The sequence below is a fragment of the Theropithecus gelada genome, chromosome 4, assembly GCF_003255815.1.
Source record: "Theropithecus gelada isolate Dixy chromosome 4, Tgel_1.0, whole genome shotgun sequence".
NCBI classification, from domain to species: domain Eukaryota; kingdom Metazoa; phylum Chordata; class Mammalia; order Primates; family Cercopithecidae; genus Theropithecus; species Theropithecus gelada.
In genome coordinates, this window is record NC_037671.1 from 13,390,586 (window position 1) to 13,418,277 (window position 27,692).

Consider the following 27,692-nt stretch of genomic DNA (forward strand, 5'->3'; position numbering starts at 1 on the left):
AGGCTGGAGTGCAGTGGCCGGATCTCAGCTCACTGCAAGCTCCGCCTCCCGGGTTTACTCCATTCTCCTGCCTCAGCCTCCCGAGTAGCTGGGACTACAGGCGCCCGCCACCTCACCCGGCTAGTTTTTTATGTATTTTTAGTAGAGACGGGGTTTCACCGTGTTCGCCAGGATGGTCTCGATCTCCTGACCTTGTGATCCGCCCGTCTCGGCCTCCCAAAGTGCTGGGATTACAGGCTTGAGCCACCGCGCCCAGCCGTATAATTCTTAATGTTATTTTTACTACCACCATCTTCCCTGTGATCTTTTTTTTTTTTTTTTTTAAATTTTATTTTTGAGACAGAGTCTCACTCTGTCACCCAGGCTGGAGTGCATTGGTGCTACCTCAGCTCACTGCAATCTCTGCCTCCCAGATTCAGCAATTCTCCTGCCTCAGCCTCCCAAATAGCTGGGATTACAGGTGTGTGCCACCAGGCCAGGCTAATTTTTTGTACTCTTAGTAGAGGCGGGGTTTCACCATGTTGGCCAGGCTGGTCTCGAACTCCTGACCTCAGGTGATCCACCTGCCTAGGCCTCCCAAAGTGCTGGGATTACAGGTGTGAGCCACCGAGCCTGGCGGATGATTGTTTTTAACATTTAGCTTTAGTGACTTAAATGTTCTGGTTAGGCATAGTGGTTCATACCTGTAATCCCATGGGAGGCTGAGGTGAGAAGATCTCTTGAGCCCAGGAGTTCAAGGTTGCAATGAGCTATGATTGCACCATTGTACTTCAGTCTGGACAATACAGCAAGACCCTGTCACTACTTTAAAAAAAAAAAAAGAGCTGAAAACTGCACTTTAAGGCCTTCTTTTTTACTTTTAGCTTTTGCTGTCATTTTCATCATTAATGTACTCATTGCCACTTGATACACAGGATTCCAAATCTTACCCATGTTTATGATTCATACTTTCAGTATCATATAATTGTGCCAGAATACTCATACACTAGCAAACTATGCCTAACAAAACAATGTGATAGTCCTCTCTCCGGTCCGTGCCTCCCAGATGACCAAGAAAAGAAAGAACAACGGTTGTGCCTTGGCCACGTGCAGCCTATTCGCTGCACAAACTGTGCCCTATGTGTGCCCAAGGACAAGGCCATTAAGAAATTCGTCATCCAAAACATAGTTGAGGTCACAGCGGTCAGGGACATTTCTGAAGCGAGCGTCTTCGATGCCTATGTGCTTCTCAAGCTGTTTGTGAAGCTATATTACTGTATGAGTTATGCAATTCACAGCAAAGTAGTCAGGAATCCATCTCATGAAGCCCGCAAGGACCAAACACCCCCAGCCCTGATTTAGACCTGCGGGTGCTGCTCCACAACCCCCACCAAAGCCCGTGTAAAGAGCTGAGTCTTTAAAGACTGAAGACGGACTATTCTCTAGAGAAAAATAAAATGGAAATTACACTTAAAAAAAAAAAAAGTGATAAGTGATCATACCCTGAGTTGCTTAGAGGAACTTGACTCTAGTCTTTAGCACTCTTGTGTTTCCTAAGCACACTGGCATGGGGCTTGTTATATGACTTATATGTATATGTACACAGACTTAAACATGTGCACAAATATAAGAGAGATATTACTTTTATCCTGATCACCATCTATGAAGACATGAAACTTAAAAATTCAAAGCCCGAAGGCAGGAAATGCAACATTTTAGGTTAACCTAGGTAGATTTTTCAAACATTTTCTCCATTACCAGATGGTCTAATATTTAACTGAATAGAAAGCAGATTTATAGTGTGAAACATATTTGTGTATTCTTACCTAAAACATGAACCCATTATTTACCTTCTCTCTGTGTACCAAGAAACCAAAGACATTTAATGGGCATCATTACCAACTATAACCAGAAGTATTAGGGAGAGCCAGAGGGGATGTGATCTTAGAACAGGCTTAGAGTGACAGACGTGAAGTCATTTTCCTTAGAGCTGCAGTTCAGTTTAGTGGAAGAGCAGAGTGCCAGGACTATTTCAGGCCCATTCTTCATTCTCAGGGTTTTGTCATTTCTGCAGTGATTCTCAAATGGCAGTCTCTATTCCCATGCAGCACCCATATTTTCCCAGAGCTGATTAATTTAACTACAATATATACCCTTCTCAAAAACTGCTAATGTAACAGGTAGGAAACACTCAATATTCTGGAATGTTGATGAGTTTCCTGAGTAGCATGCGACTGGAATGGGAAGAACAGGATTCTAGTATCAGCCTAGCCACAGGCTGGCTGTTATGTCCTTGGGCAAGTTTCTTCTTGTCTCCGGGTTGCATTTCCTAACCTGTAATGCAAGAGTATCAGTCCCAACCATCTCTGAGGCCCTTTCCAGCTCTCAGAGACCTTGGAATCAGATTCATACATCTGTCAGCTGAGTTTCCAAACAACACAGCCTGGAAACAATGATTCTAAAAATAAAACATACAACTGAGAAACCAGTCACAAGACTAGAAAACATCATCACATATATTCTGTCACTGGTAACAAAATAGTTGCTTACATATGCGAGTCAGTCCTATTTATTATTATTATTTTTTTAGAGACAGGGTCTTGCTCTCTTGCCCAGGCTGAAGTGCAGTCACAGCTCACTGCAGCCTTGAACTCCTGTGCTCAAACAATCCTCCTGCCACAGCTTCCCAAGTAACTGGGACCACAGGTGAACATTGCCACACCTGGCTAATTTTTTATTCTTATTTTTATTAGAGAAGAGTTCTCCCTTTGTTGCCCAGGCTGGTCTCAAGCTCCTGTTTTCAAGTAATCCTCCTGCCTCAGTCTCCCAAAATGTTGGGATTACAAGCATGAGCCACTATGCCCGGACAAGTCGATCCTATTTTAGATTCACCATTATTCATTAGAAAAAATATTTTCACTTATTTGTATCTCACCCTAACTTATAAAATCCAAATAACGTTGGCCTGACATGAAGATAATAGGCCAGTTAATCATGTTATTGACTTCATTTAAGTGGGCTACACAAATAATGCCAATGGTATTCAGTAATATAAAAATTATGACATTTTTCTAAGGGATCTGAGTCATACAGGCCTTGAATGAATTATACATAATAATTTTTTTTTGGGACAGAGTTTTGCTCTTATTGCCCAGGCTGGAGTGCAGTGGTGCAATCTCAACTCGCTGCAACCTTTACCTCTCGGGTTCTAGTGATTCTCCTGCCTTATCCTCCCGAGTAGCTGGGATTACAGGCAGGCACCACCACGCCCGGCTAATTTTTTGTATTATTAGTACAGACAGGGTTTCACCATGTTGGCCAGGCTGGTCTTGAGCTTCTGACCTCAGGTGATCCACCCGCCTCGGCCTCCCAAAGTGCTGGAATTACAGGCCTGAGCCACCGCACCCAGCAATAATTTTCATAGTCAAGTTTGTTGTTGTGTTAAAAAAACAACAACAACAACAAAAAACAGAATTAGTTGTTTTGTCTTTTATTTTGTTTTGTTTTAGAGGCAGAATCTCTCTCTATGCTATCCAGACTTATCTTGAACCACTGGCCTCAAGCAGTCTTCCAGCTCTGCCAAATTTTAGTGTTACTCCTTGTCTATTATTTCAGCCATAGACACCTGGACTTGGAAAACCATGAGAAGTTGGCCAGCCCTTCCTTTTGCCTTTATGCAAAGCAATGGTAAACATCAGCAGCAAATTTAGAATCAATCTTATTTTCCAATGTCTCCAGAGATTTGATTGTTTTGTTTATATGGCTTATGGCAATACTTATCTCCAATGTGATTTAAAAAAATCATCTAATCCTTTGTGCAACAGTTTACATCTAATTTTTCTTGTTCTGAGATGTAGACAGCTATTGAGAACTGATCTTTGCACAGTACATTTTTCCTATTCTAAGTCATTATCCTTAGGTGAAGCAACATGGTGCCATTCAGTTATTCAGCAAATTCTCACATCTTCCATGTGCCATGCATTGTTAGAGGTTTTGAGCCTAGAACCATGAAAACAAAAGAAAAAAATCTCTGCCCTTGTAGACTTTGTATTCCAGAGGAGAGAAAATAAACAAGGTAAGTAAAATATATAGTATGGCAGATAATGAATGGTATGGGCTGAAGGAAAAACATAAACAAAGAAGTCAGGAAGTACTGAGAGGGAGGGTGGTTTGCAGTTGAGATAAGGATGTCTCCAAGGATATGGTGGCATCTGCATTACCAGAGAAACATTCCAGGCAGAGAAACCAGTGAGTGCAAAGGCCCTGAGGCAGAAGCATGGCTGGCTTGTGTGGTAGGCATGAGTGAGCTAAGGACAGAGGAGCAACAGAGGAGGCCAGAGAGAAATGGAGAAGTGAAGGGAGTTGGGGGGTGGAGCTGTTGGCACCAAAGGGAGATGTTATAAAGACCTTAGCTTGACCAGGCACTGTGGCTCATGCCTGTAATCCCAGCACTTTGCAAAGCCCAGGCAGGTGGATCACCTGAGGTTAGGAGTTCGAGACCAGCCTAGCCAACATGGGGCAACCCCATCTCTACTAAAAATACAAAAATTAGCCGGGTGTGGTGGCAGGCACCTGTGGAGGCTGAGGCAGGAGAATCGCTTGAACCCAGGAGGTGGAGGTTGCAGTGAGCCGAGATCACACCACTGCACTGCAGTCTGGGCAACAAGAGTGAAACTCCATCAAAAAAAAAAAAAAAAAAAACACACACACACACACAAGAAAACAAAAACAAAAAAACCCTCAGCTTTTCTTCCGAGTGAGATCAGAGACTTTGGAGGGTCTTGAGTCAAGCAATGGCGCAATCTGCTTCCTATCTTAACAGAGTCACCTTGGCTGCTCGGTCAGGGCAGGGGGACAAGTGTGGAGGCAGCAAAACCAGTTTGGAGGCTGTGGCTGAGGTCACCTAGGGAGTGCTTGTGGATGAGCAGGGAAGAGGCCCAAGGCTGGACGTGGAGTTCTCCAATGTTTAGAGTCAGGGAAATGTAGGACACCAACAAAACTCACCTAAAAGAGGAGTAGCCGAAGGAGCGGAACTGCTGAGCACGGACTCTGGAAGCCACAGCTCCAGGAAGAGAAAGTGAACAGCTCTGTCAAACGCGGCTGCTGGGTGGAGCTCCCTGAAGACAGAGTGAACCCTTGGTTTTCGCCATGTAGAGGTCAGTGGATGTGGTGGAAAGCCTGCAGGGAGGTTAGAATCAGGGAGCTCTACCGTTTTAGCCAAACTCATTACATAAAACCTAGGCACTGCTAAGCAATTTACTCACCCCTTTGATCCTCAGCGGTTTCATTAGTAATACAGATGGAATGATTCCTACCTCAGGCTGGTGAGCTCTTAAAGAGACAATGTTAGGAAAGAGCCTGTATTCATTTGCTAGGCCCGCCTTAACAACATGCAACCGACTTTAATCGCAAACATTTATTTTTCTCACAGTTCCGGAGGCTGGAAGTCCAAGATCGAGCTGCTGTGAGGGTTGGTTTCTGGTGAGGCCTTTCTTTCTAGCTCGTAGACAGCCACCTTCTCTCTGTGTCCTCACATGGCCTTTCTTTTGTGTCCAAGCCGAGAGAGAGGACTCCCTGGGGAATCTCCCTCTTCTTGTAAGGACACCGGTCCTATCAGACTGGGGCTCCACTCTTATGACCTCATTTAATTTATTTATGTCCTTAAAGGCCCTGATTCCAAATATAGTCACATTGAGGATTATGGCTTCATAATCCTGTGACTCTGGGGAAAGGACATATTTCAGTCCGTAACAAAGCCCTTAGTGTGTTTTAGTGCTCAAAACTGTGCATTCATACCTCGGTTACTGCATTATTATTGCCTACGACATTACCACTTCAGGGTTTTTGTTATTTTTTACAATATAGAGCACAATATATAATAAACTACACATACAAATTCTCATTGAGAAATTACACAAAATATATCTATTGTGTCTAACAAGGTTTAATTAGCATCTTGAAAAGAACCTACGTTTTTAAGGAAAAAGTTGGCCAATACTGCCATCTATTGGAATGTTGGTCAAAGCTCATGTGTTGAACTTCATTCTTTTGTCAATATCTTTTCTTTCTTTCTCTTTCTTTCTCTCTTTCTTTTCTTTCCTTTCCTTTTCTTTTCTTTCCTTTCCTTTCCTTTTCTTTTCTTTTTTTCTGAGACAGAGCCTTGCTCTGTTACCCAGGCTGGTGTGCGGTGGCGCGATCTTGGCTCACTGCAACCTCCGCCTCCCGGGTTCAAGCGATTCTCCTGCCTCAGCCTCCTGAGTAGCTGGAATTACAGGCACGTGCCACCACGCCTGGCTAATTTTTGTATTTTTAGTAGAGACGGGGTTTCACCATGTTAGTCGTGCTGGTTTGGAACTCCTGACCTCATGATCCGCCTGCCTCGGCCTCCCAAAGTGCTGGAATTACAGGCTGAGCCACTGCGCCCAGCCCTTTGTCAACATCTTATATGTTGCTGTGATCATTTTCTTCCTTAATAAGTGTAAAACTGGATGATTTTGTTTTCAATTGAATCCTACAATAAGTATTCTAAGAAATACACAAAGATTCTACTAGGACAGAATGAGTCTTTTCCTACTTCTGACGTTCATTCTAAATTTCACAAATGCAAGTTGTGGAAAGAGAGACATGGATGGAAACATTTCTACTTTTGGAGACAAATTCTCATTCGCGTGAGTTTTATTTCTCAATTATAAGTTATTTGGCATCCTGGCTCACCTAATCCATGAAGCAAGAGGGTTACTTTCGGAAGCCTACCAGAGGAAAATGAAAGTTTCAGATCTGAAGCTAGCAAATGCCCACCTGCTGGTGATGAGGAACAAGTTCTATTATGATAGAGTTGGTTGGAAGGCTATGCAGCCAGGAAAAGGTGCTCAGCTTCATGAAAGAAGTGCAACAGACATTGGAATGTGCCGCTTTAATGACGCTGTTGTTAGGACACTCAGTGGGCATTCTTTTACTTTGCTGGGAGTAGTGTAAGATGGTATAGCTTCTCTGTGAAATCGATCCAAATAAATATGAGCATGCCTTTAAACCTAGTGATTCCACTCATTGGAATTTATCCTACAGATGGAGTTGCAAGCGTGTGAAATGATGGGTTTGTATATTGTGCCTTTTTTTATAATAGCAAAGACTGGAAACAATCTAAATGCTATCAATAAGACACGTTTAAATAAATGATGGTTCCGTCGTATAAAGGAATAACATTCAGTCATTACAAGGAATGAGAGAGTTCTCTAGGTACTCTACAGATTCATTTCCAAGACATATTGTTAAGGAAGAAAGCAAGGTATAGTGCACTATGTATGGTATACACATCTGTTAAGAATTGTATTTTACTGTATTATACCATACTTTATATCTTTAATAGAACATAACTTATCTCATCTATATTTTGTAATTTGTTTTTATAAAACTGCCTATAAATAGAAAAAATTTATTATATCTTTCATATCTACAGCTTCTACATTTATGTCCCCTCTTACTTTTTTTTTTGAGAGATAGTGTCTAACTGTGTTGTCTAGACCAGTTTCAAACTCCTGGGCTCGAGTGATCCTTCTGCCTCAGCCTCCCAAAGCATTGGAACTACAGGTGTGAGCCAGCACGCCTGGCCCCTCTTACATTCCTCTTTGTGTTTTTCGTTTTTGTTTTTGCTTTTTTGTTTTTTGAGGCAGAGAGTCTCTCTTTGTGGCCCAGGCTGGAGTGCAGTGGCTTGATCTTGGCTCACTGCAACCTTCGCCTCCTGGGTTCAAGCCATTCTTCTGCCTCAGCTTCCCAAGTAGCTGGGACTACAGGTATGTGCCACCACACCCAGCCAATTTTTTTTGTAATTTTAGTAGAGATGGGTTTTCACCATGTTGACCAGGCTGGCCTCGAACTCCTGACCTCAAGTGATCCTCCTGCCTTGGCTTCCCAAAATACTGGGATTATAGGCATGAGCTACTGCGCCCAGCCCCCTCTTACATTCTTAATATAGTTTGTGTCGTTTCGTTTTTGCTTTTCCACTCTTGCTCACAGGTTTTTCAATTGTATTAGGCTTTTTAAAGAACTGCTTGTCTTTGTAATGCTCTATCTTATAAATTTTAGTTGTATTTATTTACTTCTGCTCTTAAATTGATTTTTCATTTTTTGATCTTTGAATTTATTTTGCTGTTGTTTTCTAATTCGAATTTGGATGACTAGCTAATTAAAAAATTTTTTTCCCACTTCTTAAATGTCAGCATTTATAGGCTTTTGCGCTATACATTTCACTCAAAATAGATTTTGTGGAATGCCACAATATTTGACGTGTGGCATTTTCACAATTGTCAATTCAAAATGTTTTCTAGTTTTCAATGTGACTTATTTTTTGATCCATGGCTATATCATTTGTTTTGACTATTACATTTTTTGTTAAGGTATAATTGACAAATAAAAATTGCATATGTTTAAAAAAAGAATTGTATTTTGCTGCAAGTAACAGTGAGCTTGTTATGGTGTTTAAGCTATTTCAACTGCTTAAAACAACAACAACAACAACAAAAACAGATATAGACAGGGCCATGGCTTATAAGGGAACTCCATCATTCTCAGGACCTCATTTCCTCCATCTTGTTACTCTGCCATCCCAAGTGGGCTGTCTCACGGTCCAAGAAGGCTGCTTAAGTTCCATTCATCAAGTCCACATCCCAGCCAGCAGAAAGGCAAAAGATCTGACAAATGTTACATTCTAGTATCTTCCACTCCAGTCTCTAAAACTTAGTTACATAGCCTACATTATTAGCTAACAGAAAGGCTGAGAAATGTGGGTTTTTGCTGGACAGCAATGAGAGTAGCTTCAAATACATTTGGAGTACTGTTATAAAAAAGAGTGAGGAGATCAGACGCAGTGCCTCATGCCTGTAATCCCATCACTTTGGGAGGCCAAGGTCAAAAGATCCCTTAGGTTCAGGAGTTTGAGACCAGTCTGGGCAACATGGCAAAACTCTGTCTCTACAAAAATTTAAAAATTAGCCAGGTGGTGCGTGCCTGTAGTCCCAGCTACTCAGGAGGCTGAGGCAAGAGGTCAAGGCTGTGCTGAGCCATTGTTTATGCCACTGCACTCCAGTCTGGGTGACAGAGCAAAACCCCATGTCAAAAAAGAAAAGAAAAAGAAAGAAAGTGGGAGAATGGATGTTGAGACAGGCAACTTGCTGTCTCTTATGCTAACATTTATGTGATAAGGAGATTATATAATATGTATATGTTAAGAAAAGTTTGGGATATCTAGAAATACACAAGTACCTAGTAACAGTATGTATAGGTGTCTTTGGGAAGATCTGATGACTAGGGGAAAGGGGAGGAACAGAGACAAGCTTTGCAACTTACCATTTTGCCTTTTGAATTTTGTATTATGGCCATGTATTTTTTAAAGAAAAGAAATTACATGCAAAAACTAGCATTTGATGTTAAGATTTTCCAACTGGATCTTCTTTGTGGCTAAAACTTTCCCTCCCCTGCAGCTTTACTGAGGTATAATTGACAACTAAAAGTTGTATATATTCAAGGTGTACAATGTGATGTTTTGATAGACGTGTATCTTGTGAGGTGAGAGATCATAATCAAGCTAATTCACACATCCATCACCTCACACAGTTACCATTTGTATATGTGTGTGGTGAGAACATTGAAGCTTTTTTTTTTTTTTTCCGAAATAGAGTCTTGCTCTGTCTCCTAGGCTGGAGTGCAATGACGCTATCTCGGCTCACTGCAACCTCCACCTCCCGGGTTCAAGCGATTCTCCTGCCTCAGCCTCCTGAGTAGCTGAGATTACAGGCATGCACCACCATGCCGGGCTAGTTTTTGTATTTTTAGTAGAGACAGGGGTTTGCCACGTTGGCCAGGCTGGTCTCGAACTCCTGACCTCAGGTAATCCGCCCGCCTCGGCCTCCCAAAGTACTAGAATTACAGGCATGAGCCACTGCACCTGGCCACATTTAAGCTTTTTGACTAAAAGTTTCTTGGGAGAATAAAGTGGAGGGCAGTAAAATCCCTCTAGTGGAAGAAAAGACCTGGACAATATGAGCTGTGTTCATTATGACCACTGACTGGGAAGATGAGTTTCACCCTTCATGTGACTATGGTGAGAACATGTTTCTCAGCTGAGACAAGATTTCAGGAAAGTTTGCAAGAACTGAGAGAAAATGGAAGAAAATGAAATATTTGTTCTTCAGAGTCACCAATTTTATGATATGCCTGGACTCTGTCACTTATGCCAATAAATTTACAAATGCAAAATACACATTTGATTCTAGCATGGTAGGTACCACACACCTGTGGTCCTAGATACTCAGGAGGGTGAGTAGCTAGGACTACAGGTGTGTGCTACCACGCTTGAACTCAGGAGTTCAAGGCCAGCCTGGACAACACAAGGAGACCCTCTCTTTAAATACACACACACACACACACACACACACACAGACACAAACACACACATTCAAACATTGGAATCAGATGTCCTGGACAAAATGCTCAAATCAGCTGAACACTTGGAATACTTAACTTTTTTCTTTTTTTTTTTTTGAGATGGAGTCTCGCTCTGTCGCCCAGGCTGGAGTGCAGTGGCCCAATCTCGGCTCACTGCAAGCTCCGCCTCCCAGGTTCACGTCATTCTCTTGCCTCAGCCTCCCAAGTAGCTGGGACTACAGGCGCCCGCCGCCACGCCCTGCTAATTTTTTGCAATTTTAGTAGAGATGGGGTTTCACCGTATTAGCCAGGATAGTCTCAATCTCCTGACCTCGTGATCCGGCCAGCTCAGCCTCCCAAAGTACTGGGATTACAGGCGTGAACCACTGCGCCCAGCCTGGAATGCTTAACTTTTCTTTCCTGCAAGAAGATGATTGGGAAGTTGAGAGGTGTGGCCAGGGTGTCAGCTCAGTGCCTGGTAGAGGCAGGTCACATGAGCTTTGAGCCCTGGCCTGTGGATTGTGTTGTGCTTGGACTGTCCTGTTACGCCATCTGCTTGCTTCTGCCTGAAATTCCTGTAACGCAAGACAAAACCTCTCATTCTGCAATTTACCGATAAACCTTATAAAATCTGAGGCTAAGGCTTGTGAAACGGGCTTGTGAAATGGCAAACCCTAGAAAGCCAGAGAGCCGGCATGTGGCAGTTCACCAGTGGCTGCGGGAACTGGAAGGAAAGGGAGTGAGGAGAGAGAGTGCAAGCTGGAAGGTGATCACAGGGGAGGAGGATCTCTGGACTATGGGGAATGACAGGCAGCTTGAGGCCCTGAGATGAAAGACACTCCCTTTAAGAAAAACGTCTGTGACTCAGAACCACAAGGTGTGTCAGGAGAAAGTTCTGATGAAACTGCATTCCAGTCCTGGAGGAATACCTATTGCCATTGAAGTGCAAGTTCTAAAATGATGTAGGATTAATAATTAAGGCAACACTAGTGGTGGACGGTGGCCCAGAGAGCTTTCCCTAGCTTCTTTAATTTTCTTCTCTCCACAGCTTACATAAGCAAATATTCACCCAAAGAGTAGAGAATGTTGAGACATTTAGCATTATGTATTAGTCTGTTCTCAGAGACTGCGTAATTTATGAAGAGAGTTTTAATTGACTCAGTTCTGTAGGCTATACAGGAAGCATGGCTGGGGAGGCCTCAGGACACTTACAGTCATGGCACAAGGCAAAGGGGAAGCAAGCACATCTTCACACGGCAACAGGAGAGAGAGTGAAGGCAGAAGTGCTACACACTTTAAAACCACCAGATCTCATGAGAACTCACTCACTGTCATGAGGACAGCAAGGGGGAAATTCTCCCTCATGAGCCAATCACCTCCCACCAGGTCCCTCCCCCAACATTAGGAATTACAATTTGCATGAGATTAGTGTGGGGACATGGAACCAAACCATATCACATTGATCAACCTATATAGTAATGTTTTTCTTAATTTAAATGTATACTAAGTTAGTGTTTTATCAATTTAAAATACATCTTGAAAAAGATTTTTCAATTTCCTTTTTTTTTTGAGACAAAGTCTCACTCTTGTCCTCCAGGCTGGAGGGTAGCAGTGCGATCTTGGCTCACTGCAATCTCTGCCTCCCAGGTTCAAGCAATTCTCCTGCCTCAGCTTCCTAAGTAGCTGGGATTATAGGCGCCCGCCACCATGCCTGGCTAATTTTTTTGTATTTTTAGTAGAGACAGGGTTTCACCATGTTGGCCAGGCTGGTTTCAAACTCCTGACCTCAAGTGATCCACCCACCTCGGCCTCCCAAAGTGCTAGGATTACAGACGTGAACCACCATGCCCAGCCCGCAATTTCTTATACAACAAAACATATACAATCATCCATCAGTATCTGCAGGGGACTGGTTCCAGGTCCCCCTGCAGATACCAAAATCACAGATGCTCAGGATTCTGATATAAAACAGGGTAGTATTTGCATATAACCCACACACATCCTCCTGTATACTTTAAATCATCTCTAGATTACTTATAATATCTAGTACAAGGTAAAGACTATATAAATAGTTGTTATACTGTATTTAAAAAAATAATTTCCACTTTTATTTTGGATTCAGGTGGTATGTATACAGGTTTGTTATGTAAGTGTATTGCATGATGCTGAGGTTTGGAGTTCAGCTGATCCCACCACTCAGATAGTGAGCATAATTATGCTGTATACAGTTTAGGAAATAATAACAAGAAAAAAGTCTATACATGTTCCATACAGACATGATCATCCTTTCCCCCACCCCTTGATTTTTTATGGAATTCATGAATGTTGGTTGAATCCATGAATGTGGAACCCATGGATATGGATGGCCGACTGCACCTACATTATGACCTGGCAATTCCGCGCCTAGGTTACTCACCCAGGAGAAATAAAAGCATATGTCCTCAAAGAGGCTTGCTCAAAAATGTCCATAGCTTTCTTCATAAATAAATAAAAGCTGAAAACAACCAATAGGAGAATGAGTAAACTAACTGTAGTAAATTCAGACAATGAAATACTACACAGTAAAAAAGAAAGGAACTGGCTGGGCGCAGTGGCTCACACCTGTAATCCCAGCACATTGGGAGGCTGAGGTGGGTGGATCACCTGGGGTCAAGAGTTTGAGACCAGCCTGGTCAACATGATAAAACCCCCTCTCTACTAAAAATACAAAAATCAGTCGGGTGTGGTGGCACACACCTGCAATCCCAGCTACTCAAGAGGCTGAGGCAGAAGAATCTCTTGAACCCGGCAGGCAGAGGTTGCAGTGAGCTGAGATCGCACCATTGCACTCCAGCCTGGGTAACAGAGTGAGACTTCGTCTCAAAAAAAAAAAAAAAAAGGGAGGAACAATTGATACATACAACATCATGATGAATTCCAAAAATGCTGGGCTGAATGGAAGAGGCCTTACACAAGAAAGCACATACTGTTTATATATATCATCCCAGAACAAGCAAAACGAACCTACGGACTAATCTAAGGTGGGGGCAGGGGAATCCAGAGAAAGGGTTACCTTTGGGAGTTGGGCCATGGGGTGGGGACCAGCTGTGCAGGGGAGCTTTCAGGGCAGTCTTAATGTACTGGATCTCGCCAGGGGTTTGCCTTGCTCGCATACATGGCCCTCCTTGCAACTTGCTGAGTGGCACACTTAGAAACTGTGCATTTATTGTACTTAAATTTTACCTCAAAAGGAAAAAAAAAAAAAAAACCAATATTGAACTCTAATAAAAGATATGCATGTTGGAACATATGGGGAGAAGTGTATTGCTGCCTGCAGCATACTTAGAAATGCATTAAAAGACAAGATGCTTTGGAAGGCCAAGACGGGCAGATCACCTGAGGTCAAGGGTTCGATACTAGTCTGGCCAACATGATAAGACCCCGTCTCTACTAAAGATACAAAAATTAGCTGGACGTGATGGTGCATGCCTGTAATCCCGTCTACTCAAGAGGCTGGGGCAGGAGAATCACTTGAGCCTGGGAGACAGAGGTTGCAGTGAGCTGAGATCGCATCACTGCACTCCAGCCTAGGCCACAGAGTGAGGCTCCATCTCAAAAAAACAAAAATAAAAAAAAATAAAGACAAGATGGATTGGTGGGTGGATAAAGAGCTGGATAAATGGATAAATAGTAAAAGAAGTACAGTAGAATGTTTATTGTTGAATCTAGCTGGTGAGCATATGAGTGTTCACTGTACAGTTCCTTCAATTCTGAGATATGCTTGAAAGGTTTTATAATAAAACGTTGAAAAAAATGGATCTTGAATTAGAATTCGGAGTTCTAATAAAGAGCTTGTGCTATAACTTACATATTTCTGAAGGAGGTATTCCCATGAGGCTGGGGCAGTGGGAAGGGAGAGAAGTTGCAAGGAGAAAAATCTGTCAGTAATGGAAGGCTCTTTTATTGTGTTTGTATCCCAAACACTGGCATATCATAGCGCTTCGATAAATCTTTCAGAATGAATGAAATGAATAAGACATTCCTCAACCAAGGACTGCAGAAAGTGTAAAGGAATGACGATTCTGACATGAATATTACAGAAAACCCCATGAGGGTACATACTTAGACCAAAGAATAAACAAATGTCTGAAATTATCAGACTTTAATACTCATTCCGGTGACTGTCTCTAAAGAACCAAAGGGATGAGAAAGAGAAATGTAAAGTCATATCTAAGACTAGCTTTTTGACTTGACACGTGACTCAGTCACCTTTGTATTACCATTGCCATCTTTAACACTGGAGAAGTATCTAGAAGAACAATTGTGTTTTTTTCAGAAGATGGAGGAAATGAGCATGACTTGTCCCCAAAATGCATTACTTCTCAAATACTTGAGGGGCTATTATATTTTATAGATTTTTGTTGTTGCTGTTGTTGTTGTTTTTTGCTGTTGTTGTTGTTTGTTTGTTTTTTGTTGGTTTTTTTTTTTTTGAGACAAAGTCTCACCCTGTCGCCCAGGCTGGAGTGCAATGGTGCAATCTCGGCTCACTGTAACCTCCACCTCCCGGGTTCAAGGGATTCTTCTGCCTCAGCATCCTGAGTAGCTGGGACTACAGGTGCGTGCCACCATGCCCAGCTAGTTTTTTTTGTAGTTTTTGAAAATTTCTTTCACCTGTAGTACATGCAGACCCTGTCTCCATTGATTTTCCTTGGCCTGTTCTTTTTCTTTTCTTTTTTTTTTTTTTTTTTTTACAATCTTGCTCCATTGCCCAGGCTGAAGTGCAGTAGCATGAACTTGGCTCACTGCAACCTCCACTTCCCAAGTTCAAGCTATTCTCAGGCCTCAGCCACCCGACTAACTGGGATTACAAGTATGTGCTACCACACCTGGCTAACTTTTGTGTTTTTAGTAGAGATGGGGTTTCACCATATTGACCAGGCTGGTCTTGAACTCCTGACCTCATGATCCACCCGCCTTGGCCTCCTAAAATGCTGAGATTACAGGCATGAGCCACCGCCCTTAGCCTCTTTTGTAGGTTTCTATGTAGGTAACATAAAGACTCTGCCAAGCAGTTAAAGCTCTTTAATTGTTCACCATTCTGGGTACTTAGGGTTGTGCTCTTTCTTGGTTTTGGAATAGCTTATGCTTGCCTCTTTAATGACAGAGTAGAATTCTACTGTATAAGAGATCCTGGGCCTGGCACAGTGGCTCACGCCTGTAATCCCAACACTTTGGGAGGCCGAGGTGGGTGGATCACCTGAGGTCAGGAGTTCAAGACCAGCCTGGGCAACATGGTGAAACCCCATCTCTACTAAAAATACAAAAAATTAGCCAGGCATGGTGTTGGGTGCCTGTAGTCCCAGCTACTTGGGAGGCTGAGGCAGGAGAATCGCTTGAACCTGGGAGGCAGAGGTTGCAGTGAGCCAAGATCGCGCCATTGCATTCCAGCCAGGGAAACAAGAGTGAAACTCTAGAGAGATCCTGGGGAACAAGGGTGACACCCTTTACCAGGGCAAGAGACGTACCCAGGGACAGTGGACTGGGGTAACTCAGAAAATCAAGACGAAATTTTTTCCCCTAGAAAAATCTCAAATTTTTCTTTGTTTTAACTGATTCCTGGTTTGACACTCCATAAGCAAAGTTAATTTTTAGGAATTTCTTAAGTTTAAGGAGTAGGTATTAGCACTGACCATGTGTCCCGCATTTTTGCTGTATTGGGAAACAAGAAGGGCTCAGCTCTTCCTTGTCTGTCTTCACAATCAAGGCCATGTACTTTTTCCTGCCTTTTTAAAAAAGTAAGTTCAATTAGAAAAGCTGAAAAATGGCACACAAACAGCCAAATACCCCTCACGTGGATTTCACAACTGTTATTATTTCATCATGTTTGCTTGTCTCTTGATAGGTAGGTAGGTAGATAAATAGATAGTAGATATCATATTATTTTCTAGGCCATTTGAAAGTAAGTTGCAGATGATATGATGTATCATGCTGATACACTTCAGAATGTGTCCCCTCAAAATACATATCAAGGCTAGATTTTAAAGAGAGAAGTGGTGATGTCTTTTTTTTTTTTTTTAAGCTTGACTGGGTCATTGAGAGAGACTATGTTCTGGGCATAGTATTGAAAGAAGGTAGGTTGAAGTTCAGGTAGCTGTGGAGCCTGCAAGTTTTTTGTGTTTTTGTGTTTTTGAGACAGGGTCTTGCTGGGTCCCCCAGACTGGTGTGCAGTGGTGCAATCGCCACTCACAGCAGCCTTGACCTCTGGGGCCCAAGCCATTCTCCCATCTCAGCCTCTGGAGTAGCTGAAACTACAGGCATGCACCACCATGCCCAGCTAATATCAGCCTGCAGTTTTGACCTGGACTTGGATTTTGTAACTGGCTCAACAAAATGATACCCATTGTTAGTCTGTTTGGGCTACTATGGCAAAAATACATGAAACTGGGTGTCTTTTAAACAGAAATTTATTTCCCACAGTTCTGAAGGCTGGGAAGTCCCAGATCAATACCTCAGCTGACTCAGTGTCTGATGAGTGCCTGTTTCTCGGCTCACAGACAGCCATCTTCTCCCTGTGTCCTCACATGGTGGAAGAGGCAAGGGAGCTCTCTGCAGTCTCTTTGTAAGGGCACTAATCCCACTCACAAGTGCTCCACCCTCATGTCCTAGTCACCTCCCAAAGGCCCCATCTGCTAATACTGTCACCTTGGGGATTAGAATACCAGTGTATGAATTTGGAGGGGACGTAAGCATTCAGTCAATTGCACCCTTATTTCCAAGGCCCAGGGATAACACTGGGCTTCTCTGTGGGTGAAGCACATGCAGCTATAAAACAGTATCGTAAGATTTTCTTCTCGAGTTAGATTTGGTATGTAGATAATGACCTTTAACTATTTGTATCTATGCAGCTTTTATTTCCACCTCCTCAACCCACTGTCTACAATTCTCACAAAGAATTAAGAATAATTTTGCATACTAGCTAATTGGCTGAGCATGCGGTATGCTTTTGACCCATTGAAGTGTCTAAAATACTGTATAGGAACACTGTCACAATTTAAATGAAATTAAATTTCTTGCCCCTCTTCCTCCCCCCAACCATTTAGTCTTTGGGTAGCAACAGAGATCACTAACATAATACAACAGTTAATGAAGGTTTGTTTCAGGGCATTAATTTGATACAAATTGTAATTCTGTTCTCATCAGTTATGTAAATTGCTTTACTGTAATTACACCATGTATTTGCTCAAATATTGCCAATATTTCCATCTGTTTAGTGTATGGTATTATGATTTCAAAATTGATTCTAGATTTAGTCCAATATTTTTTAGAATGTATCTTTCTATATAAAAGTGAATGCAGAAATAATAATATTTTGAGATTTAAAAAATTTAAAGGCACCTTCTAGTTAATATAAAGATTTTAGTCACATTGGTATTCTTTAATGTTCAATGTATGTATCCACTACATGAGAAACTCAAGACACAAACAAAATGGTCATATTTACTGCAACACTAAGCAATATGGAACATTAAAAATAATATGTATTCATAAACAAGAGAAAAGATGGTATAGCAATATAAAATTTAGAAAAACATTATAGCTGGACTGTATAGGAAGAGCTTGACTGATTTCTTTCCACAATGCATTTTCATCAAAACTCATACATATTCAGAGATACAAATAGCATGCCAGTGAATTCAATGAACTGCCACTGAAACCAAAACATTATTTCCTAGCATCTGTTTGTGGGAATTATGTAAAATACTTAATGCAATGTGTTTTCATTGCAATCCTATTTTTGTTTCCCAACCAGTGAATTTTCATTTAAACCAATATGTTTACCTGAGACCCGCATGCATGCATTTATTGGAACTGAAATACAGCTACAGATACAGGCAACACGTCTGAGACCAAACCAATGCATTTTGATGCAACTCAGCCAATTTTCCACAACATGTGTTCTGATTCTCTAGGGATATAAAGCCCCATATGATGGTAAATGCACTGAATTGTGATGACAGGGAGGGGAAACGGATGTCTGGATTGTAAAGAAATACAAGAGCCTCAGCTCGCTGGAAACCTTGCCACCAAAAGTGTGCTTCAGGGACCAGCAGCACTGGTGTCACCTGGGAGCTTGTCAGAAAGACGGAATCTGGGGCCCCACTCTAGACCTACTGATTCAGAATCCAAATTTTAACACGATCCCCAAGCGATTTGTTTCCACAGTAAAATTTGAAAAACAATGTTTTAGAGCAAGCCCCTAAATGGTCATAGTTAACTTTAGGGTAATACTCAAAGTTTTCTGAGATGGAATGCACAGCATGGAGCCTACAATTAATAATAATGTATTATGTACTTGATGAATCTGTTAATTCATCAAGTTAATTACTACAAATTGGTCGTAATAATCCTTTCACAATGTATACTTATGTCAAAACATTACATTGTGCACCTCGAATATATATACTTGTTATTTGTCAATTATACCTCAGTGAACCAGAAAAACAGTTTCCTGCGGCAAGCACTTTTCTCCAGTGGACAGACAGTTTGGTAAAAACAAAAGTTGAAACTAGCTTGCTTTATATGCAGAAGCAACCTCAACCCCTTTTTCTTTTATGGGACATGTGATACATGAATTTATTTTTCTTGTGAACACTCGAAGAATTCAGAAGTCTGCTGAGCATCCTCTTCATTTTTATTAATTAATTAATTCCTTTTAGAAATGGAGTCTCACTCCATTGCCTAGGCTGGAGTGCAGTGGCACAATCATAGCTCACTGTAGCCTCAAACTCCTGGGCTCAAGCAATCCTCCTGCCTTAGCCTCCCAAGAAGCCAGGATGACAGGGCTACATGCAGCATCATACCTGGCTAATATTTCCATTTTTTTATAGAGGCAGGGTTTTGCTATGTTGCCCCGGCTAGTCTCGAGCTCCTCACCTCGCAATTATCCCGCCTCGGCCTCCCAAAGTGCTGGGATTACAGGCATGAGTCACATGCCTGGACCTTCTTTTACCAAAGTTTCCATCAATACTTTCACTTCCCTTTAGTTTCTTTTCTATGAATTTATGTACATATTATATATATGCAAACATTTTAAAAAATTAACTGGATATATTAATATATTGTTACATATTATATACATATAATCTACATTTCCTGAGATCTACATGTTCCTGAGATTTTTCTTTGTCTGCCTCTGTTGGTCAACTTCAATCTATAACCACTGCATGGTTTTCCGTAGTATGGACACATCATAATTTCTATAGCCAGTTTCCTATTTATGAACATTTGGATTATTTTTGCTTCTATTATAAACAATGCCTTAGGACTATAAGATTCTGACTCTCCCTGAACTGCTCCTAGGATCAGTGCTTGAGATATTTTGCAGACCCTGTACTTGATGGACCAGCTGGCCCCACCCAGATCAATAAACTGGCTCGTTTGATCTTGTGGCCCCCACCTAGGAACTCACTGAACACAACATGGGGTTAGCCTGTAGCTCACCTCTCTCTCCTGGCTTTACTTGAGTTGTCCTACTGCCCTCCCAGCGCCCGGCCTTATTGGGCCTGCTCTGGGCCACTTTGCCAGGGATCCTGACGTTGATTTGTAGGGAACAGGGGTTGAGTGACAGGGCCCTACCGCCGCTCCCCAAAAAAATGTCCTGCTCTCCTTATGTACATGGCCCACCTCCTCTCCAGGACCTGGGTCCCTACACTGAACACTGAGGTGGCTTTTGCTCAGCTACTCTCCAAGACAGCATGAGCCTATTTTGCCTGTATTGGCAAAAGTTCTGGAGCTGTTCATTCTAGTTATCTTTCACTGGACTAAAAGGATTGGCTTAAAAAATTACCAATCAATTAAAAAATTTCCCAGAGGTTGGGGGAAGAGGCTGAAGGCCCCAACCCTCCAAAGGCCTTAGCCTTTCCCATGACTAGTCTCCGTTCTGAAGCGACCGATGGGCTGCCGGCCATCTGTCAACTCATCAGCACACAAAAAACACATTACTTTGGAGATTCCAAGGAGTTTAGGAGTTGTACACCGGGAAACAAGGTGGAAGACGAAATATATATTCTGGGAAGGGAAGAGGGCTGAAGGTAAAGTTGATCACCAATAACCAATAGTTTAATCAATCACACCTACATAATAAAACCTCCATCAAAACCCAAAAGAACCGGGTTTGGAGAACTTCTGGGTAGCTGACCACGTGGAGGTTCCTGGAGGTGTGGTGCCTGGGGAGGACATGGGAGCTGCTCTGCCTTCCCCCATGCTTTACCCTATGCATCTATTAATCTTTATCCTTTGTAATATCCTTTATAATAAATCGGAGTTTCCCTGAGTTCTGTGAGCTGCTCTAGCATATTAATCAAACCCAAGGAGAGGCCACAGGAGGGGGCGAGAGGACCCCTGATTTATAGCCAGTTGATCAGATGCACAGATAAAACCACCTGGAGCTTGCAATTGGCATCAGGAGTGAGGGGTGGTCTTGGGGACTGAGCCCTCAACCTGTGCCTTCTTACACTAGCTCTAGGTAGCTAGTGTCTGAATTGAATTGAATTGGAGGAGTCTCGGCTAGAGTCCATGGCGGAATTGTTTGCTTCTTGGTATGTGGGAAGAAAAAAAACCCACACGTGTGGTCACAGACGTCTTCTGTGTTGATTGTTGTTGGGTGAGAGAATAGAAGAAACACTTTGAGTTTGTTGTATGTTTTTCCTCTCAGGTCTGCTGTGCTGAGACTCACGGCAAACCCCAGGAGCCACCTATGATGCTCCAGACACATAAGCCCCTCCCCCACAGGCGTGGGTGCGGCCAGGGCCGACCGCATTCCAGCGAGCATTTCCTCTGAAAGCCAGGCCAAGCGCCCGCTCTCCAGCGTGAGTGAAGCAGTGCCATGCCTCCCACACCCCTTGCATCACATCTCTGGGAATGCACAGACCTTGCTGTTACGCTCTCTCTTCCCACCCTTTATGGGGTGTTTTCTTTAAGTGGCAGAAGTGGGCATGGGTTGGGAGAGGAGCCATGAATTCTAGTTTCTGCCATACTGCAGGTGGATTTGGCGAAGAAGAGAGTCTCCTTTCTGGCCCACACCACAGGGACATTCAGAAGCAGTTGTGGTTTTTTGTTTGTTTTTTTTTTTTTTTGAGATGGAGTCTCGCTCTGTTGCCCAGGCTGGAGTGCAGTGGCGCGATCTCAGCTCACTGCAAGCTCCGCCTCCCGGGTTCACGCCATTCTCCGGCCTCAGCCTCCCAAGTAGCTGGGACTACAGGCGCCTGCCACCTCGCCCGGCTAGTTTTTTGTATTTTTGTAGAGACGGGGTTTCACCATGTTAGCCAGGATGGTCTCAATCTCCTGACCTTGTGATCCGCCCGTCTCGGCCTCCCAAAGTGCTAGGATTACAGGCTTGAGCCACCGCGCCCGGCCCAGAAGCAGTTGTTAAAGGAGGAGCAGCATCGGCTGGGCCCAGGGAAGGGCAAGTAGATGATTGTATGAAGCCAGGCATGAGAGCAGTTGGAATAAGTTGTTTCACCCATAAATTTATGGTGAGTCTTGTCCATATCGTTTATGGCATATTCTTGTGAAATAGACCCACGTGCTTCTGAAAAGCACACCCTTGTTCCCTGCTCAGCTAACTCTGTCTGATCTCCTGACATATTTGGCAATTTGGAATTCTAAGCAGAGTTCAAAATTCTAGCCCAAGGCTGGGATTTGGAGAAGAAAAGGGGCCAATTCCAGAGCAAAGGGAAGAATAAAATCTCTCCACTGTGGACACTGAAATGAGACTGATAATGGCCTATTTATTATCCACCTGGGGCAGACCCTACAGGCATGGGTCATGCATAGGGGAGTTCAAGACCTAGTTCATCAGATTCTTTCGTCCAGGATTTTGGTCTAGGCAACATCAGATGAAAACAAACACTAAGGGCAATCCTGAAAACCGAAGGAAACTGCCAATGGACAGGTATGAAAGTGTGTGTGTGTGCACCTCTGTGTGTGCCCGTGCTGACATTCAAGGCAACAGTAGGACTTCTTTACTACTAATCAATCTTTTTCTTCTCTGTTGGCCATGCCCTTTCATATGGCTCAGCAAATGTGCAAAGGAATGAATAGTGGGAGATGGAGAGGAAGGAGGCAAAGCCTGGTCCCTGTGTGACTGAGGTTTTTGTTTGTTTTTTATTTGTTTTTTATTTTTTATTTTTTTGGAGACAGAATCTTGCTCTGTCGCCAGACTGGAGTGTAGTGGCGCGATCTCGGCACACTGCAACCTCTGCCTCCTGGGTTCATGCAATTCCACCGCCTCAGCCTCCCAGCTAGCTGGGACTACAGGCATGCACCACCACGCCCGGCTAATTTTTTGTATTTCAGTAGAGACGGGGTTTCACCATGTTGGCCAGGATGGTCTCGATCTCCCGACCTCATGATCCGCCTGCCTCGGCCTCCCAAAGTGCTGGGATTAAAGGCATGAGCCACCACACCCAGACTTTTGTTTGTGTCTTAAAATGTAATCCACTAAATTCACCTCTGGGACCATGTGAAATGTGACTCAGAAATGGAAAAATTATTTCCGCTCAGGAAATGCCACTGCCTTCCTAGAAATAGCTTTGGCTCAAGTGAAAAAGAGATGGGCTGGCCAGGCGTGGTGGCTTACACCTGTAATCCCAGCACTTTGGGAGGCCAAGGCGGGTGGATCATTTCAGATCAGGAGTTTGAGACCAGCCTGGCTGACATGGTGAAACCCGGTCGCTACTAAAAATTCAAAAATTAGCCTGGCATTGTGGCAGACACCTGTAGTCTCAGCTACTCAGGAGGCTGAGGCTGGAGAATTGCTTGAACTCGGAAGATGGAGGCTGCAGTGAGCTGAGATCATGCCACCGCACTCCAGCCTGGGCAACAGAGTGAGACTCCATCTTAAAAAAACAAAAAAAAAAAAAAAAAAAAAGAAAGAAAAAGAAATGGGCAAGACAAAACCAAGATTAAGAATACAAGTTTATTACTTATGAAATGTTAGATTGCAGGAACCAAAGACTTAAGTTTCTCCGGGCAGTAGTGTATATTATCAGGATGAGGTAAGAAACACCAGACCAACAGGGCAGACAGGTCTGATGAAGGAACAGGACCTGAAGGTCATTTTGAATCCAATGGAGCTCTAAGTAGGTCAACTTTTGGCCTCCTCAAACCAACATCCCTTTGTGGTGACTCAAGACCAATTTCTACCTCAGGGTCAGGCTGATTTGGTCAACCACCTCCAGTATGGCTGACTTAGTTTTCAAATTCAGCCACAAGGATCATCTTGAGGAGTATTTTTTTCAGACAGGGTCTTGCCCTGTTGCCCAGGCTGGAGTGCAATGGTGCAATCATAACTCACTGCAGCCTCGATCTCTTGGGCTCAAGCAATCCTCCTGCCTCAGCCTCCTGAGTACCTGGGACTACAGACACACACCATCATGCCCAGCTATTTATTTTATTTTATTTTTGTAGAAATGGATCTCGCTATGTTGCCCAGGCTGGTCTCCAACTCCTGGGCTCAAGTGATCCTCCCACCTTGGCCTCCCAAAGTGCTGGGATTATAGGCATGAGCCACCATGCCCAGCTGATCTTGAGGAGTAGTTCTTTCTTCACTCTGAAGCCCCATGGCTTCATTTGAATGTATGACTAAGGCTTTCACTTGAATGTATGACTAAGGCCCTGTTGATGGTAACCAGTAAAATGAATTATTACTATTTTATTATTTATTTTTTCTTTTTTTTGAGGCAGAATTTTGCTCTGTCGCCTAGGCTGGAGTGCAGTGGCACTATCTCAGCTCACTGCAACCTCCGCCTCCTGGGTTCGAGCAATTCTCCTATCTCAGCCTCCTGAGTAGCTGGGATTACAGGCACCTACCACCACGCCCGGCTAATTTTTTATATTTTTAGTAGAGACGGGGTTTTGCCATGTTGGCCAGGATGGTCTCAATCTCCTGACCTCATGATCTGCCCACCTCGGCCTCCCAAAGCGCCGGCCGGGATTATAGGAGTGAGCCACCACGCTTGGCCAGTGAAATGAATTATTAAACATTGATAACCTTGGTATTGATATATCAAAATTAATTTACTAAAGAGTGTGGTGGCCCACACCTGTAAATCCCAGCACTTTGGGAGGCCAAGGTGAGAGGATTTCTTGAGCCCAGGAATTCAAGACCAGCCTGGGCAACAAGGCCAGACCCCATCCCTCCAAAAAAAATTAAAAAAAAATAGCCAGGTATGGTGGTGCATGCCTGTGGTCTCGACTGCTTGGGAGGCTGAGGCAAGAGGAATGTTTGAGCCCAGAAGGTTGAGGCTGCAGCAGAGAGCTGTGATCACACCACTGCATTCTAGCTTGGGTAACAGGGTGAAATCCTTTCTCAAAAAAAAAAAAAAAAAGACTCTGGGTTACAACTTTCCAAATCTTCTGTTATGCACTTTTTTTGTTTTATTTTGTTTTGTTTTCTTGAGACACAGCCTCACTCTGTTGCCCAGGCTGGAGTGCAGTGGTGCAATCATTGCTCACTGAAACCTCGACCTCCTGGGTTCAAGCATTCCTCCTGCCTCAGCCTCCCAAGTAGCTCGGACTATAGGAGTGCACCACCATGCCTGGCTAATTAAAAAAAAAATTGGGGGGGCCGGGCGCGGTGGCTCACGCCTGTAATCCCACCACTTTGGGAGGCCGAGGAGGGTGGATCACGAGGTCAAGAGATTGAGACCATCCTGGCCAACCTGGTGAAATCCAGTCTCTACTAAAATTACAAAAATTGGCTGGGCGTGGTGGTGCATGCCTGTAGTCCCAGCTACTTGGGAGGCTGAGGCAGGAGAATCACTTGAAGCCGGGAGGCGGAGGTTGCAGGGAGCCGAAATTGCGCCACTGCACTCCAGCCTGGCGACAGACCAAGACTCCGTCTCAAAAAAAGAAAAAAAAATTTTTTTTTTTTTTGAGAAACAGAGTCTTTCTTTGTTGCCCAGGCTGATCTCAAACTCCTGGGCTCCAGCCATCCTCTCACCTCCCAAAGTACTGGGATTACAAGCGTAAGCCACCTCCCCCAGCCCTATGCACATTTTCACAAAGGTATTTTAAACCCTAGCAGTGGGAAAGGATACTTTTTGACTAGTGACATCCCAGAGCTATCTTGAGTTCTTGTGGTTTTCAATGGATATTGCTGATTTTTGTTTAAATTTTGGTCAAATTTGTTTACATTAAAGGAGCATAGCTTTGTGTTTATTTCAGTTGACTTGGCAACATTGTCTTAAACATGGTATGATACACATAAGCCTATAATTTTTTTTAATTAAGTGAAGTAAAAGCCTGACATTAACACTTTATGTAGGTTTATGTAAGTAATTTATTCTTGAAACTAATGCCTCTTCAAATGGAGGGTTTTGTTTGTTTGTTTATGGGAATTTTAAGTAATTTTCAGTGCCTGAGAATGTTCTCCATAAAACCTGTAACAAAACACATAATAATGGTTCCAATGAAAATAGTTATCTTAAAGTTGGATTGGATTTGAAATTCTAAATATCCAATGACTTGGGTATCAAAATTTAAGATTTGGTCAAATGTAACTTTTTAGGTGTCTTGTGTATGGTACAAGTTAGAAAGTATTTATGTGCGCTACCTGTTTCATTCATCATATCGACCCATATCTATATCATTTAAAATGAATACTTTTAGGTATATTAAAAAGTAACACTTCCAACAAACAAATGGAAATTATTCTGTAGTAACTACAAATAGTAGAGAAGTATTATCATAGAGTTATGGGCCATGACCTAGTGAGTTGTTTGCCACTGTTTAATTTCTGCCATTTCCTAGGGGTTAATTGTATCCTGTACTGTTTACAGCCTTATATCCAACTTTGGCAAAGTCAAGAACTTAAAAGCAGCAGGGCTTGGTTGCCCATGCCTGTAATCCAAATATTTTGGGAGGCCGCAGCGGGAGGATTGCTTGAGGCCAGGAGTTCCAGACCACCCTGGGCAACATGGTGAGACCCCATCTCTCCAAAAAAATTAGCTGGGCATGCTGGCATGTGCCTATAGTCCCAGCTCCTCAAGAGGCTGAGGTGGGAAGATCACTTGAGCCCAGGAGTTCAAGCCTTCAGTGAGCTATGATCATACCAATGCACTCTAGCCTGGGGATAGAGTGAGACCCTGTCTCAAAAAAAAAAAAAAAAAAAAGAAGCATTTAAAAACATTTACTACTATCTTATATATAAACTACTATCTTAAAAATAAACTAATAATAATATACTTATTATTCGTTTATTTTTGGTCTCCCTCACTAGAATGTAGGCCACTTAAAGGCAGTAGTATTGCACATAATAGCAACTAATATACATGTATTGAATTAATTAATGAGGGCCAAGATTTCTCATATATTGGGTATCATGTGCCAAGCCTTTTACTAGGTGCTTTACACACACATTTATATTGTGCCACTTAATACTTAGAGTAACTCTAAAAGATCACGGCTGGGTGCACAGGTTCACACCTATAATCCCAGCAAGTTGGGAGCCCAAGGTGGCAGGATGGCTTGAGGCCAGGAGTTTGAGACCAGCAGGGACAATACAGCAAGACCTCATCTCTACAAAATTAAAAAAAAAAAAAAATACAAAAATTAGCTGAGTGTGGTGGTGCATACCTGCAGTCCCAGGTACTTGGGAGGCTGAGGTGGGAGGATCACTTGAGCCCAGGAGGTTGAGGCTGCAGTGAGCGATGATTGTACTACTGCGCTCCAGCCCAGAAAACAGAGCCAGACCCTGTCTCTAAAATTTAAATAAATAAATAAATAAATAAATAAAGTCTATTGTCCCCATTTTGGAAAAAAAAAAAAAAAATCTGAGAGAAGGCCAGGCACCATGGCTCAAACCTGTAATCTCAGCAATTTGGGAGGCCGAGACTGGCAGATGGCTTGGTCAAGAGTTCGAGATCAGCCTGGCTAACATGGTAAAAACCCCTGCCTCTACTAAAAATACAAAAATTAGCCAGGTATGGTGGTGGCGCCTGTTATCCCAGCTACTTGGGAGGCTGAGGCAGGAGAATTGCTTGAACCCAGGAGGCAGAGGTTGCACTGAGCTGAGATCATACCACTGCATTCCAGCCTGGGTGACAGAGTGAGAATCCATCTCAGAAAAACAAAAACAAAAAACAAAAAAAAAAACAGCCTGAGAGAGAAATCAAGTAATATGCCCCAAATTACACTACTAGCAAATAACAAAATCAAAGTTCAATCCCAAGTCTCAATTTTCATTTCAAATTCTTCACTTACTGTATCTGTTTCCTGTTGCTGCTGTAGCGCATTACTGTACACTTGGTGGC

The 27,692-nt window shown here is 42.9% G+C and overlaps 2 long non-coding RNA genes across 2 annotated transcripts in view; one reads left to right on the plus strand and one right to left on the minus strand.

Annotated features, from left to right (window-relative positions):
• The window catches only part of LOC112623543, an 8,978-nt gene extending 3,418 nt beyond the window's left edge, over positions 1 to 5,560 (minus strand). The window contains exons 1-2 of the long non-coding RNA XR_003119160.1: positions 5,244 to 5,560; positions 4,984 to 5,157 (exon numbers count right to left, since the gene is read on the minus strand). This is a non-coding gene — a long non-coding RNA (uncharacterized LOC112623543). The remainder of the gene's footprint in view (positions 1 to 4,983; positions 5,158 to 5,243) is intronic.
• Positions 5,062 to 26,536, plus strand: LOC112623542. The gene is made up of 4 exons (XR_003119159.1): positions 5,062 to 5,135; positions 21,092 to 21,245; positions 22,252 to 22,330; positions 26,191 to 26,536. It is a non-coding gene; the product is annotated as an uncharacterized LOC112623542 (long non-coding RNA).
• Positions 26,537 to 27,692: the final 1,156 nt, after the last annotated feature.